Here is a 12,425-nt window from a genome sequence, read left to right on the forward strand (position 1 = left end):
TGCGTTCAAGTTGTCTTCTGAAGATTTTTGCTTAAGTCTTCACGTGATCAGAAAAAGGAAAAATGTCCTCAGAGTATGATAGTGACATATCAGAGTCTCATCGATCCTTGCTTTGATTGGATCTTCAGAGTCTGAATCTCCAAAGTCTGGATCTTTAGAGACTGACTCTTCAGAGACTAGATCTTCAGAGCCTGACGTCATTCAGAGTCTAATATTTAGCTTCTGATCTTTTATAATATAGATCTTTAGCTTATCTTTAAATATCCATTCTCAGTACCAATACTAGGTTCTATTCAAAAAATTCAGTCTATGGTCCTACACACTTGAACATTTGTTAGTATACCCTATTGTTCTTTAAATACTTTGTTATCATCAAAACCTTATATATATGGTACAAACCAATTTTGTTCCAACAATCTCCCCCTTTTTGATGATGATAGACACGAGTATTTAAGAACAATGATTGTTAATTTAATTAACTAGTTGATTTCAGAAAATGAGGTTTGTTAGCTCCCCCTTAGTCTAATAGTCTAAAAGGTGAGGTTTGTAAGCTCCCCCTAAGTTTTATCCATGTTAATTAATTTGATATTAAAAGCACCGTAAAATAATCTTTAGAATTTAGGAAAAAATAGTTCTTACTTATCAGATTGAGGCGCTTAAATACTTATATACCTAATCCTCCTTTTATCATCAACAAAAAGAGCAAAGAATGAAGGAGGCAGAAAAAGATACTACAGATAAATAATTTTAAACTAAATAAAAGAATTTTCATATTGCATAGAAAGATTTCAAAAGAGTTAGAAATAAAGGACAACAAAGGTTAAAAATCCTAAATTCTAGGGTATTTTATTCAAAAACTCAAAGATGACTTTGATTTCATACCACATAGCATCTTGCTTGGCAACCATCCACTGTAATTGAGTATCCATATTGTCTTGCTTATTATCCACTACAACCAGTTTCTCCTCTAATGGCTCCTGCTTCTGACTGGTAGAAGAAACTATCTCAGAAGTGAAATACTTCAGGTTTTGCAGAAATGAGTCCATAGAGGTTCTGAGAGAATCCCACTTGGAAGCATAAGAAACCGGGACAGAGGCAATGAGTCTCTCACAACTAATGTCTATATCTTATCATAGAAAACCGTTTTATATTCTTCCATTTGGTTTTGGATATTTGGTGGAAGGTTTAGATTGAATGTTTATGGAAGGGGTGAAGGGATATATGAGGTCATTTCTTCTGAGAAAGAAATATGTATTATGTCGGAACCTGACACATTATCTCCATCTAATGGTTGAGGTTGAGGGTCAGATTATGTTTATGGTACATTTTAGTCTAGTGTGGCTTTTGGTTGGGATTGTTCTTCTGGTTGAGGCGATTGAGGGTCAATGTGAGCTTGAAGTCCTGGTTAAGGTCGAACAAGGTTTAGTTGAGGTCCAGGGTCAGGATGTGTGGTTTCAAGAGGTATGGATTCAATTGGTGTGACATCTATAAAGTTAAAGTATGATTCATCAGAATCATATCTTGAACTTGAGATAAATGATGGGGAATGTATGGTTTTGTCATAATCTTATGGTATGTTTATGGGTTGATTAGTTTCAATGGTGGTGTTTAGGGGGTAGTTGTTTTAGATTCATAGATACACGCTAGTTAGTAATTTTCAGATGGATGATTTAAGGAGAACTCACTAACTAGGTGCCTTGATAGTTCATCTATAACAAATGATGTTTGGAAAGAGTGTAGAATTTGAGCAATTCTATTGGAATCTGAATCATCAGAAGGTTTTGGGGAAGACATGACAGGTTCTAAAGGTAATGTTGGTTCTATGTGTTGGCATCAATTTTGGTAAAACCTAGAGTTTTCACAAGTTGTCACAAGTGTTGTCTTGACATGAGATATCAGTTTCCTGCAGGGTGTTTAAAATATGGTTATGCAGGATTTAGCTGAGATGTCAGACCCGATGTCAAGACATGTGTATACAGAACATTCAGTTTGAATGTTATGTATTTTGTGATTGCGCTTTTCATGCTAATTTGTGTGTGATTGATGTGGAGATTGAACGCGTCATTCAAGTAGTAATTAAAACCAGATTGATTTATTTTCCAATAAGATATGATCAGCTGTTAAGAAGATACGAATGAAAATTTGTTTTAGGGTTTTATGATGTCCAAAGCCCAATCAAACGCTTCTATATAAAGGGCATGGAAAACCTGGTTTTAATACACAAGAAATAACGAAGAAATAGTGAGAGAGAATAAGGGTTTTAGTCTTGTGTGAGCTTGTGTATTGTGAGCCATTCATTCATCCTATTGATGATTGAATTAGACTGACTTTTATGTTATAATTTGTCCACTCTAAGCTTTGAAGCATGAGTGTGTGTTTACTTGGTTGAAGCTTTTAAGCAAGATCGAGTATGTGTTCTTGAAGAGTGTCTTATTTCTTTGTAATATTTGTTTTTAAATCACCGCTGTTATTGAGGGGGAGTGAGTAGGATCTCTTATCTAAGACTTCTTAGATAGAAGTCACACGGGTAGAGATTAGGTGAAAAGACTGTAACTTGAAGTTGTTTACTGAGAGTCTTTGAACTAATTCTGTTTAGTGGATTTCCTTCCTGGCTTGGTAGCCCCCATGCGTAGGTGAGTTTGCACCAAACTAGGTTAACAATTACTTGTGTCACTTGTACTATTGTTCTTTATCTTTTATCATGTTTTTATTGTTCAAATATTAATGTCGTGACATTACCTTCGACATCTCATATCTGATACCAAAATTTAAATTGGTATCAGAGCAGGCATCCTGCTCTGGTTCTGGGTGAGATCTTCGGACGTTACTTTCTGGTACTATGGATAGAGATGGAGGATCTATTCACAGACCACCAATTCTGGATGGATCTAACTATGACTATTGGAAACCTCGAATGGTAGCCTTCCTGAAATATTTGGATAATAAGGCTTGGAAGGCCGTTCTAACAGGCTAGGAACATCCCATTATTACTAAGGAAGGAAGAAGTTACAACTGATAAGAAGGCTGAGGAACAATGGACCAAGGAGGAGGATGAACTAGCCATTGGAAACTCTAAAGCATTGAATGCTATATTCAATGGGGTTGATAAGAACATCTTCAGACTGGTGAACAACTGTGAGGTGGCTAAAGATGCTTGGAATATTCTCAAAACCACTCAAGAAGGCACCTCTAGAGTAAAGATGTCTAGATTACAGTTGCTTACTACCAAGTTTAAAAATTTGAGGATGAAAGAAGATGAAAATATTCATGACTTTCATATGAACATTCTTGAAATTGCTAATGCCTCAGAAGCCCTTGGTGAGAAGATGTCAGATGAAAAACTAGTGAGGAAAATTCTTAGGTCACTTCCCAAGAGATTTTCCATGAAAGTGATAGCCATAGAAGAATCTCAAGACACCTGCAATATGAGAGTGGATGAGCTAATTGGATCCCTCCAAACATTTGAGTTGGGAATGAGTGATGGATCTGAAAAGAAAGTCAAAAGCACAGCCTTCATGTCAAACACTAAAGAGAAAGAGAAAGAAAGTTGTCAAGATACTGATGAAGATTTGGAAAATGATGTAGCATTACTGGGGAGACAATTCAACAAACTCCTGAAAAAGATGGATGTAAGGTCAAAGTCTAATGTCAAGAACAACTCATTTGACATCAGTAGGTCCAATGATGCTGGAAGAAGAACAAAATCTGATGAAAAGTCCAAACAAGGAAAAGGAGTCCAGTGCCATGAATGTGATGGGCATGGACACATTAAAGCTGAATGTGGGACCTACCTCAAGAAACATAAGAAGAGTCTTGCTGCTACTTGGTCTGATGAAAGTGAAACAGAAGGAGAGTCTTCCAATCTTGTGACTGCCTTGACTGGAAGATGGGGTTCTGATGAAGACTCAAGTGATGATGAAGTAACCTTTGATGAGTTAGCCATTACCTACAGAAAGTTGTGTTACAGAAGTGAAGAAGTGTGTCAACAAGTGGAAAATCAGAAGAAATTGATAACACAACTAGAGGATGAGAAGACAGAACACTTGGAAACCATCTCTAAGTTGAAGATTGAAGCAGTATTCTTGAACTCCAAACTGGATGAGATGACAAAGCATTTCAGAATGCTAAACAGTGGATCTGACACCTTAGACAAAATCCTCCAGACTGGAAAATATGCAGGAGACAAGTATGGCCTTGGGTTCAATGAATCCACTCCTGAGTGTAGTCACATGGTAGCAAACCAAAGATGTCACATCATGTGTCATAACATCATAAGGAAAGACAACATAAAGGAAAACACCAAAGATGGAGATGTCATTACTGTGGAAAATTTGGCCACATAAAACCATTCTGCTTTAATTTGTATGGTTATCCTAGTCCTTCTCATCATCATCCTAGACCCAAACACCACATCCCTATCAACAAAAAACAATGGGTTCCTAGGACTAGTGCTACTAACCTGATAGCTCACACTTCCTTCAGAGTTTCAGCTAAAGAAGACTGGTATTTTGACAGTGGATGCTCCAGACACATGACTGGAAGCAAAAACCTACTAATTGACCTTCATCCTTATGCCACCAGCTATGTAACCTTTGGTGATGGAGCAAAGGGTGAAATCAAGGGGATTGGAAAGCTAAATTGCCCTGGAGTCCCTAACCTTGACAATGTGCTACTTGTTAAAGGACTGACTGCAAACCTAATCAGCATCAGTCAACTGTGTGACTAAGGTCTAAATGTAAACTTCAAAAAAACTGAATGTATGATTACTAATAAAGAAAATGAAGTGATCATGAAAGGAGTCAGGTCTAAGGACAACTGCTATATGTGGAGTTCTCAAGAAACAGGTTATTCATCAATGTGTACTCTAGCCAAAGAAGAAGAAGTGAAGTTGTGGCATCAAAAACTAGGCCATTTGCATCTTAAAGGAATGAAGAGGATTATATCTGTTGAAGCTGTTAGAGGAATCCCAAACTTAAAGATTGATGAAGGAAGAGTTTGTGGGGAGTGTCAGATTGGAAAGCAGACAAAGATGTCACATCAGAAGATCAAACATGACACCACATCCAGAGTGCTAGAACTTCTCCACATGGACTTGATGGGACCTATGCAGGTGGAAAGTCTTGGTGGGAAAAAGTATACTTATGTGGTGGTGGATGACTTCTCCAGATACACCTGGGTAAATTTTATAAGGAAAAAATCTGATGTATTTGAGGTATTCAAAGATCTTTGCCTAAGACTTCAAAGAGAAAAAGAAAGTCAGGTTATCAGAATCAGAAGTGATCATGGGAAAGAATTTGAGAAGAGTAAATTTGCTGGATTTCGTTCATATGAAGGAATTAGTCATGAGTTCTCATCTCCCATTACCCCTCAGCAAAATGGTGTGGTATGTTAGACGGTGTGGCTAGTGATCGAGAGGGGGGGGGGGGGGGGGTGAATAGATCACCTCTTTTGAAATAAACGGATTTAAAAATCTTATCAGAGTTATTGAAACTTAGCGGAAAATTACAGTCCCGAATCGACTTCCGTCTATTCTGAATCGCTACTAGAAAACCGGACACGCGAATTTATTGCTGGATTTGAATAGGAATGATATAGAATATTAACACCAGAATCTTATCAAATCAAATGCACTTATCACTAAATTCTGATTCCAATGAATAAAACTCAGTTGACAGTTTTGTCAAACATTTGGTGTGTATGTGATCAATGATGAACAATGGTGGAGTTTAGATAAAGGAGTTTTCTTGCCACTATTGTATCACAAAATGTATAGCCACAACACACCAACTGAAATCACAAAACTGTTGAAAACGTAAAGAGAGATAAGGAAAGAATACGATACGCAGAGATTTGGTAAGGAAGTTCCACACTGTCGTCCTCGCGTGTGGGTACGTCTCCCTCTCAATTTCAAATGAAATTGAGAACTGTAATTATTAATAATGCCGAATTCGTTGATACAAGGTTACAATACAAAGACAGAATTCTAAATCCCAAGATCTTCTTCTTGTATAAAACCTCCACTTAATCTGAGCTCGATCAAGAATTTCCTGCAAGAAATTGCAAACAATTCACCGGTTCCACGACCTGTTTGCGAAATTATCCAATTTCCAAACCCTACGCTACGGCTGAATCTGTTCTGCAAACGTGACTAACAAACCCGCAAGAACACTCCAGTTCTTGAAGGACAAACAAGTTGGTTTTTCCTCGAAACCCCCTTCAACCTTCAACTCAGCTAGATCCTCGATCGTTCCACTGAACACCTCAGCTAGATACTTGATTGTTCCACTGAACGTTATCTCGTTGATCCTTTAATCCAAAGAACAAGAATGATTATGTGTTGATGTTCTTGAAGAAAAGAGATTGAGAAGATGAAGAAGATGAAGTCTCTTTCAGGTTTCTAACTGCTCAAACAATTGCTGCTACACACTCCTTTGATTTGTGTTCAACTGTTTTTCACTTGTGAATTCGTGCTTTGTCACTGAGCTGTCAAAATACTTCTTATATGTGAAAGACAAAAGCTGTTAGCAGACAAAACAGAATTATGTATTGATACAAAAGATTATGCATCGATACATACTGTAGCTTTGATTAATTTTTAAGAATTAATACAAGCATGTATCGATACAAAGCTCGTATGTATTGATACATAGAACCTTTTAACTAGCATGTATCGATACAAAGCTCGTATGTATCGATACATAGAGCATTTTAACTAAGCATGTATCGATACAAGGCTCGTATGGATCGATACATACTGAAGCAAAAATGTTTTGTGATTTAAAACAAATATATGTATCGATGCAGAAGAACATGTATCGATACATACTGACACAAAACAATTTTTATGAGTTCTTTTAAGAAGTGTATCAATGTGGATCTTTATGTATAGACACGAAACAATAGTATAGGCTAAAAACACAAATGAAACATGTAACATAATGCACAACCAACAATTAGACAATGATCACACAATTTGCTATCATTCAAAACTTATTCAAAGTAAAGTAAAGAATTTGCTCACAAACTCCCCCTTTTTGATGATGGAAATTTTTTAGCAAGATGTGTGATACTCCCCCTGAGTTTGTGCACATCTGTCAACATCTGTATTTCTCCCCCTTTGTCAACATCAAAAAGAAAAAAACAGTTTTATCAAGGCACATGTTGTAGCAGGACACAACAACAATGATAAAGAAGCTAACAATCACAAAGAAGGAAGCTTAAAAAGTAAAGAATCAGTCACAAAGAATGACAAATAAGGGCAATAACACCAGAAGTAAGCAGAAGGAAATAAGCATTTAACTAGTGTCGCATTACGCGAAAAACCGGCGGGAGAAACGAAACAACAGAGTCGCCTCCGTGCGTTATTTATCCCAAAAGAGGGAAAGGAAACGCTCAAAGTAAACCTGGAAAAGACATGGTCTCGCGACCAGAGAGAGATGGGATCGGGAGTCGGTTATGAGAAGGGAAGGTATTAGCACCCCTACGCATCCGTCGTACTCGACGGGATCCACGCTCAGAAAGAATAGAAGAAAGGTTGCTAAAAACTGCTCAAACACTGCACAAGGCTGAAAGGAAACACAGAAAGACAAAAGAAACGGGACTCGGCAGGATATCACATCCTGGGCCTACGTAGTCTGTCAGGCACAGACATCAGAGTCGACGTAGTTCGGGACAGGGGAAACATGCTCGCAAGGACGTCGCATCCTATGCATACGTATCTTCTCTGACCGGAGAAGAATCAGAGCACTCGTAGCTCGGCTAACGCACGCCAAACAAAACCACACAGGAAACCGACTGCCAATCGCTGGACTTACGTCAGACTCCAACAAACACAGGCAAACATGGAAACCGAATGCCAATCGCTGGACTTACATCAGACTCCGAACCAACAAACACACACACACAGGAAACCGACTGCCGGTCGCTGGACTTACGTCAGACTCCAACAAGAAAACAAGACACAGGAAACCATTGCCAATCGTTGGACTTACGTCAGACTCCAAACACACGCAAAGGGTTGAAAAAGAAAAAGGGCGCCTGGAGAGATCAACTCATCTCCTGCCTACGTACCTCATCTGGTATGAGGATCAGGGCGACGTAGTTCCCCTACACAGGGAAAAAGGACTAGCCTAACCAGATACAAAGGGAGACACAAACTACTAGGGAGACTACGACTCGAGCCTAGAAGTTGTCATGCATACGATCCCTATGTTAAGGTTTCTATCTAACTGGCACAGGGAGCAAGCTATCCTATACAGCACAAGCAAATACATACAAGCACAAAAAGCAAGCACACACACTATATGCAAACAATTGGGCTCATACAAGGTTAGGCTGTGAAACACAAGCCAACTGGAATCGGGTGTATTTAGCTCTTAACCCTAACATTGAGAGTTCGGGTGAAGCAGATGAAATGGGAAGTTAGGGTAAGACCTCACAACTCTTATCCCTGGCCTGGGAGAGCTTCAAACAATGAAAGTGTGGGAGTTCAGAAAGTAGGAACTCTTCTCCACATATGACTGACACAACATGGATCTTGGGGTTAATATCCACAATGCATCAACACATGGTGTGAGCAAAGTGGATGACACACTGAATAGCAGGAGATGGATTCCACATCTCTTTTATCTGCCAATTGCCTCGTAAGAGGACTTTTCCTGCTTGGCACAAAGATAAACAAACACAAGCATTGCCTCTTAAGGAGGGCTTCAGACAGGTGCCTGCCCACATAACAGGGCAGGTCTTCCAGACTACATGAAGTCCGAGAGTTATACCTCAGTGGTTAAGCAACCAAGCAAAGCAAAAGCAAGTTCAAAAGAACTCTAAGCAACTTAGGTACCTGAAAAAAATCTAAACCAATCAGTTTACAAGTCAAACAAACAGACAGACAACAGTCAATCACACAATCAGACATATAGTTAAAGCATCAGGCAACAATGTGTAAGCCACAAGCCAATGGGCACAACACAAATAACTTGGCATCAACCTACAGAACAACACAAGGTTAGCCAATTATCAACCAATTAATCAATCCAAATGAGTGAACCACTTCAATCATGGCAATGTGCTTCTTAACCTGAAATCCACAATCCAAACAGTGAGTCCAAACCACTAGGTCAAAGCCTAGGGTCAAAAGAGGGTCAAACATTCAAAACAGAACATGAAATTTAACATGAAGCAACTTCATCCAATCAAGAACACAACTCAAAAGGTCCCATATCAATATCATTAACCAAAAGCATTTCATGAACCAAACATGGCAAAGTATGCAAATTGTGACCACATTGTGACATCAGAAGAAATAAATGCACATTAAATCAACAATGATTCAAATAATCTTGGAAAAATTCATGAGCAAGCAGGACATACAACATGATCATCACACAAAAGATTAGAGGCATTGGACATCATTAGGCATGGCAATCACATAGCATATGTCAAGACAAGCACTACAAGCACATGTGTGACACAAATTGTCACACCAAGTTAGCATAGGCATAAAACAGGGATGGATCATGGTAAAAACCTCAAACCAAAGCCAAAACAACACTCAACATGTCTAGAAATAGTGTGCAAAATTTCACATTCATTGGATAAGAAACAAGCATTTCATGATCAAATGAAGTTCAAGGCCATTTAAAAGCTCAAATGTGACCAACCAGAATGAAAAATCTCAATTAAATCATAAATGATTCCAAAAATTCCAACAAAAAGCATGAGCAAACACAACATCCATAACATGCATCATACAAAAAATCAAGGCAATTGGATATCATTTGGCATGGCAAACACATCATTCAAGTTGAACATCACAAGGTGTGACACCAATTGTCACACCTACCTGAGCATGATCATAAAACAGAAATGATAATTGATAAAAATACCCAATCAACACCAAAATGTCAAGCAATGAGTCTAGTTTCATCATGCAAAATTTCATAAGCATTGGACAATAATCAAGCATTTCACAAATGATATAGCATGGCCAAGTTAAGAATGGATACATGTTCACACATCCTAGCACAAAATAAAATCCAGCCAAGCACAATTTTGGAATTAATGATCAAAAAATAATAGACAGAAAGAGAAACACAATGCAAAAAATTGGGATGAATTTGGATGAGTTTTCAATTAGTTATGAATTTTTTAAGATGAGGAAGAAAATAAAAATCATGTGAAGCTAGTATAGAACAATATGGAGGGAAAATGGAAATTTTGTGAAGCATTTGAAATAATTTGCACTGGCCGGATTCAAACTGGGAGCCAATTTGAACATGCAAGGCGCCAAAATGAAACTCTGCGTTTCATTAATCCAACGTGGCGCGGTCAATGGCTGAGTGTGTGAGTCAAACGATTGTGAGCCAATTAAAACGCCATGCACATGCCTACGTGGACCAATACATGTACAAACCCTAACTAACACATGCAACCACGGATTATCGTTCTCTAAGGATCAAAAACCGTTGCCTATTACTGCACTTCATCTTCTTCAACACGCATGCGTATGAACAGTTTCAAACTTCATGCATCAAGAACTTTTGTTCCAGAAATCCAAATTAAACACATCATTGCGTAGGTCTTGCAACATAAAGCATGAATCCACAAATATTTCATTAATAAACCTCAAGATGCGCATGAATCGAAGCAAACAAGAATCAACATCAAAAATTCAAACAAGCATATCTTCATGTGTGAAAGAATTCTTTAACTTGAATTAACTTTTAATGATAGCAAATTGTGTGATCATCATCCAAATTGGTTGTGCATTGCATTACATGATATATTTGTGTTCTTACTTTGTAATTCATCCCATTCTATTGTTGCATAACCACACATATAAGCCTACATTGAAAATTTCCTTTAAAATAACAATTAAAATGCATTTTATGTCAGTATGTATCAATACATGACCCTTTGCATCGATACATGTAGCCTGTGATTAATCACAAAACAATTCTTGTTCAGTATGCATCGATACATACGAACCATGCATCAATACATGGAAAGCCAAAAACTCTGTGCATCGATACACACGACACCTGCATCGATACATGACTACTTGAGTCAGCCTGTGCATCGATACATACGCATTGAGCATCGATACATATTAGTGTAAAATTCACATGCATCGATACACACGATTCCTGCATCGATACATGATTTGTTAATTTCACCAAAAATCTATGCAACTTACAGTATGCATCGATGCACCCTTGTATGTATCAATACACAGAGTTATTTTAAGTCATAACAGCAACTGTTTTTTTAAGGATATAAATACAGGTTTCAACAGCAGGTGAAAGTGACGAATTCATTGAGCAAAAAGACAATTGAACACAAGATCAAAGAAGTGTTGGAGCAATTGTCAGTGAGCACATAGAAACCTGAAAGAGACTTCATCTTCTTCATCTTCTCAATCACTTCTCTTCAAGAACAATTACACATAACAATTCTTGTTCTTTGGATTAAAGAAGTATCGAGATAACGTTCAGTGGTGTGATCAAGGATCTAGCTGTGGGTTGCAGTGGAACGATCGAGGATCTAGCTGAGTCGAAGATTGAAGGGGGTTTCTAGGAAAAACCTACTGGTTTGTCCTTCAAGAACTGGTGTGTTCTTGAGGGTTTGGGAGTCACATTTGCAGAACACATTCAGCCGCAGCGTTGCGTTTGGAGATCGGGGGATTTCGCAAGCAGGTCGTGGAACCGGTGAATTGTTTGCAACTTTGTGCAGGAAAATCTTGATCGAGCTCAGATCAAGTGAAGGTTTATACAAGAAGAGGTTCTTGGAGTTTAGAAATTCTGTCTTTGTATCAAAACCTTGTATCAACGGATTCGGCAATAATTGATAATCAAAGTTCTCAATTTCATTTGAAATTGAGAGGGAGACGTACCCACACGCGAGGACGACGTGGGGAACTTCCTTAACAAATCTCTGCGTATCTTACTCTTACCTTAATCTTCTTTACGTTTCAATACTGTTTTGCAAATTCTGTTAGTGTGTGGTGATTGATTATATTTCTGGACAGCAGTGATAACAAAACCTTTAGTCATACACCATTGCTGTTTATCATCAAACACTCACACACCAACTGTTTGACAAAACGGTTAACTTGATTGTGTTCATTGGAAATAGTATTTGAGGATAAGCGCATTCAATCTGTTAATATTCTGTGTGTATTATTTCTGTCATTCTCATTAAAATCCAGCAACTGCACTTGCGTGTCCGGCTTTCTAGTAGCGGTTCAGAATAGACGGAAGTCGATTCGGGACCGATTTTTCCGCCATTTTTGAAAACTCTGATTAAACGTCAAATCCGTTAACTTTTTGAAGAGGTGATCTATTCACCCCCCCTCTCGATCACTAGCCACACCGTCTAACAAGTGGTATCAGAGCCTGGTTCGCTGGTGCTCTGTGGCTGCCTGTAAC

Source organism: Lathyrus oleraceus, chromosome 1, assembly GCF_024323335.1.
Source record: "Lathyrus oleraceus cultivar Zhongwan6 chromosome 1, CAAS_Psat_ZW6_1.0, whole genome shotgun sequence".
In the NCBI taxonomy this organism is placed as follows: Eukaryota; Viridiplantae; Streptophyta; class Magnoliopsida; order Fabales; family Fabaceae; genus Lathyrus; species Lathyrus oleraceus.